Source organism: Semicossyphus pulcher, unplaced genomic scaffold (assembly GCF_022749685.1).
Source record: "Semicossyphus pulcher isolate SPU_LCO1_2020_fin unplaced genomic scaffold, fSemPul1.0.p SCAF_1, whole genome shotgun sequence".
Classification (NCBI taxonomy): domain Eukaryota; kingdom Metazoa; phylum Chordata; class Actinopteri; order Labriformes; family Labridae; genus Semicossyphus; species Semicossyphus pulcher.
The window spans coordinates 15560476-15565662 of record NW_027211603.1 but is presented as its reverse complement, the minus strand read 5'-3'; positions in this window follow the sequence as shown (position 1 = coordinate 15565662).

Here is a 5187-nt window from a genome sequence, read left to right as displayed (position 1 = left end):
ACCCCCAAGTACCCCTCTTTTCCCATTCCAGCAGTTGGCAGGGTGGCAGGCCCTATACAAAGGAGCGTGCACCAGGAGCACAGAGGGGAGCACCGTTAGAGGAAAAACAGTTTGGGAATTAAGGTCATTAATTTTCCACTTTCAAGGGCTGCCACACAGACGGAGATAAAGTCAGCATAAATATTCCGCCGAAGTTTCTCCTGTTTTTCTCCTCTCCCCATTTTCATCGGCAGCCCATTTATCTCCATGCTGTCAATTAGAGGCAAAAGCAAAGAACTAATTAGGAACTGTGCAATTTTAATTAGCTGTTTTGATAATTAAACTAATTGGTTCCCTTGTGTTTCTGCAATGTGTGCTGAGAACTTTTTTGATATCTGGGCAGCAGATTTCCCATCCGCTGGTTAATTAGTCACTTTTGCATTAAAAAGGAGCCTTCCTTAATAGCCTTAATTTGCAGTTGAAAAGAGAATCTACCATCAATAATTTGTGTAATTGGTAACCGTTTGATTGTAATTTAGAGGCACGGCCGGACAGCTCTGCATGTCTAATTCCTAATGACTAGGATTAAAGTTGGATTAACTGTTTGGGAAAGGGATTCACTCTCTCCTCTTCCCTACCCACCAAATGACACCTTGTCTGCATTTGATTGGTCATGAAATTCAAATTGACTAGGTGAACAGCAGGGCTTATACCATCCCCATTACTTCCTATATGGTGAGCCTGTCAGTTTACATCAAAAAGATTCCAATAATTCCTATTTTCCACCCACTGCCTCAGGAGCTCCACGAGGAAGAGAATAAAAAATGGTTACAATTTATTGTGTGATGTGTTAAACCTCTGCTATCAAACCCATTTGTGTACAGCTCTGTGGGGAAAACATGGCTGAGATCAGCCACTAGGAGGAGCACAACCTTAAATCTCAGAGACACCAAGTAAAGTAGGTCTCACTGTTCACTGAAACTTCATTCAAGTGGCAGGCGATGGTTTCCTCTCTGAGCATTAAATTGGATATTAAACAGTAGTACATTCAAATATAGCAACTGAATGTCTGTTATAAGTTATAGGCCTAGATTCAATGCAAGGATTGGTGATATTACTGTGAAAGGTTGAGTACAAATTGGTGTTTGCTACAGAAGCAAAAACACCAGGGGTAATCACACTGATGTTTACAGGTGTTAGCTTAATGCCAGAATGCATTTGAATATTGCTAGAGGCCAGAAAACCAGGACTAAAAGCATATCATTCAGCATCTTACCTATCAGGCACCATCTCTATACTTTTACAGCACACAGAGCCCCGTCAGTAGTCTGATTAAAAAGCACCATTCATCCCACTTAGCCAGAATACAATTAAGGGACATGGCTTTAAAAGCCCAGCCCCGGAGCCTCTCCCCATCCCACATAAAAGGAGCACTCTCCACTGAGCCTCGCCTGTAAATATCATGTTTGATATGAGGTTTTAATCTGCTTAGCCATTCTGAACTATAGAATGGGCTCATCCTCTCTGTGAAACCCCCGTCCAATGGCTGTGTGCCTGAGGACGAATAGGAACACAACACTAGTGCGCTATCTGATTAGGTGGGGTTAATTACAGAGCACTGTTTTGTAGTGGCTGCATTTGAGAGCCGCCCATAAATAGATGGGCATGGCTAATGCATGCTCAGAAATGAATTTTAATTAACTGTGTATCAGAGAGGCCCACTCAGGGGCTTGTTTCTAGTATGTAGTGACCCCACTGTTGGATGTGGAGTGGGAAAGGGTCTCCACCCAAGACACTGTGAGAGGGGCTGAAGAGTACACCATGGCCTACACGAGCCATGGATCATAGACGCACAAAATGTTGTGGCTTTACACAAAGGTAACGTGGGTGATTTATATTAATGAGAAGTACATTGATAAAGAGTTGTTGTGCAACCTGCATGATCATGCAGGAGTTCAATTGATAGTCTCTGCAGATATTTTACATGTTTAAATTTGAGCTGTTCCAATACCGATACTAGAGTTTAGACGATGAGGATCCTAGAGTTTATACGATACAATACTAGAGTCTATATTTTAAGGATAGTAGAGTTTATACAATACCGATACGACATTTTATACGATACCGATACTAGAGTTTATATGATACAGATACCGATACTAGAGTTTATACGATACAGATACCGATACTAGAGTTTCTACGATACCGATACTGGAGCATATGTGATACCTATACTGGAGCGTATGCGATACCGATACTAGAGTTTATATGATACCGATTCTAGAGTTTATACGATACCGATACTGGAGTTTATACAATACTGATACAAGAGTTTATGCGATAAGGATACTAAAGTTTATATGATACCGATACTAGAGTTTATACGATAAGGATACTAGAGTTTATATTATACCGATACCGATACTAGAGTTTATACAATAAGGATACTAGAGTTTATACGATAGGGATACTAGAGTTTATAAGACACCGATACCAATACTGGAGTTTATACGATAAGGACACTAGAGTTTATGCGATACCCATACCGGTACTAGAGTTGATCAGATACCATTACGAATATTGGTATTGCCCTCCAATACTGTCTAAAACTAAAACTGGTTTGAGGTAAATTTTTGTGTGACAACAACAAACAACAGTGTGGTGCTTGCAGAGAGTGTTATCTTAGTCAAAGCTAGCAAAATGTCAGCAATCAGTGTTTTTCAACCAATATTTTTTTACTTGTATCAGAGGCATACTTGGTATCGACCAGTACTCAAGTCTAGGTATCGGGAAGGATAAAACGGTATTGAAATATCTCTAGTGAAATTTGAATGTAACGTCTACATCAACATGATTCGTAAAACATGTAGGTAACCTGGTCTACTAGTCAGGTAATTGAGGTGACTCCTTCCATCATTACCCAACCCTCACACACCATCTTCATTCCCTCTCTGGAAGTCTTTATATTGTATTTTCTCACATTCAAATGTCAAATGGCTATTTGAAGTCAAGCCCAGATGATACCGAACCATTCTTTCCCCTTTCTTTTCCAGTTTTCCGTGTGATTGGATTAATTATGTGTCACTCACTTTGCTAGAGGTCAGCAAACATACATTCTCGGTCATAAGTCATCAATCTATGTGACCGTGGTGATGAAAAGTCAAGCATGTCAGCCAGGAAGCCGGACAGAGAGGGATCAGCCCATTGATTTCAGGGCCAACCCAATCTCACCACAGCACGCTGCCCTGAGAACTGAAATTATCCCTATGGGCTATGTACAGTGAGCTTTATACCTTAGGTTTGTGGTGCATGATCACATTAGCAGGGCCTATAAAAAAGGTTATTTCCAATGCAGGGCAGGATGATTATGAAATAGGAAAGCATGTGTAGTCCACATACTGTTCTGTGATAACAGCAGGTATTAAAAACAGTGCAATGTGGCAAATGCGTTTATTTCTTAGGTCTAATTTTTTTAGTTTGACCTCCATTCCAGTTTAAACAAATACAATTCTATGCAGATGACACCCTACTGCACAAAATCTTGAAAGATTTGAGTGTTACTGATCACTGCGTCTTGGCTTTCTTTGGCGACACATATGATGAAAAGAGGTAATTGCAGGTAAGACAGTGTATTGTATTGGGAAGGAAAATCGTATTGGAACTCTAGTATCGGTATCGCATACGCTCCAGTATTGTTATCGTATAACTTGTTCAAATTGCGATCAAAAACCACTGACACTGCAATTTACATGTAACCTCTTTGGTACCATGATGCGTATAACATGTAGGCTCCTAAATCTGGTCTACTACTGAGGTAATTGAGGTAATATATCTGTTTTAATCAAATTCAATTCTATGCAGATGACGTCCTCCTGCACAATATCTTGAAATATTTGAGAGTAACAATCTCAGATCTCTAAATCTTTTTGTCTTTGGTGGCACATATGGTCAAAAGCAGTAATTGCATGCAACTTGTAACATTGCTTTGCTTTTAAACTGTTAGCCTGCATCTTAAGTACAAATGTGTTTTTATTCCTTAAGCCTCCCTCCTGTTTTTGAAGTTTCTCATCTTTATTTATCTACCTTTACTTTGTTCGTTTGGCCATAGCTAGTCGTTACTCACAACACTAGATGAGATGGAAAACCGGTAACCTAGTTTGTCTCAAACTCAAGGTTTTTGCTCCTGAGAATGTCTGCACCAACATCAAGTTCGTAAGTGCAAGGGCCTCCATCAGTGGGCTGCCGGCTCAATCACCATCATTTTACGTCATTCAGTGACAGACAGTGACTTAAAAGACTCTAATTTAAATGAAAATCTTCAAGATTATTAGGCTACTTTAAAGGGTCCCTTGATCTGAAACAATTTCACAATAATTACTATTACAATCATTTATCCTTACAATCATTTGATTAATGAGTAGCTTACGATAATGAGCTTAGAGTAGGGTTGTAATATCTGGTGCAAAATGTAACAGAAGGCAAGGACAGACTGAGCGCGCTCACACCACAGACAGCCTGCTGGCTGCTGACGAACCAGCATCATTGTAGCTATACTCCACTCCACTCTCCTAAATGGCTAATCTTTGTTGGATCTCACCCTTAATTGGTTAACAGTCTCCGCAGGGCAAGTGAAAGTGGTGCTATTTAAGGCTCCACCATGAAACAGCAACACTTTCATCTTGGCAATAACAGGCAACAATTATATTACCAGATTCGAAACTGAACCTTCTATCTACCCACTAATCAAAAAGGCAGCCCATCTGTTGTGCTGTCTCTTTTGAAACGAGGCTTTATCTGCAGCCTGTATGATAACTGTGTCTGGACTCTAATTAACTGCTAAATAGAGCACAATTAGATGTTATTTCTATCAAAATCTGCGGAAAAGACAGGAGAATGAAAAAACAATAAGCGTATTTTATGTTTACTCCAACTGTACCAGGCACCGATGGAGCAGCATCACTCTCCCTCAGTGTCTCTCTTCCTCTCTCGCTCTCTCGCTCGCTCTCTCTCTTTCACACGCGCACCCGCGTCCGTGCGCACGTGCATCAATACAACCTTGCTAGCATGCGCGCTCTCTCCTGCTCTCTCTCTATCACGCACATTCAGACTGGCAGGCAGACCAGTCACACACACACACATACACACACGCACACACACTTTCCCTTAGCTGTGCTTTTGTGTTTTGTCAGAATTAATGAGAAAAGTTCC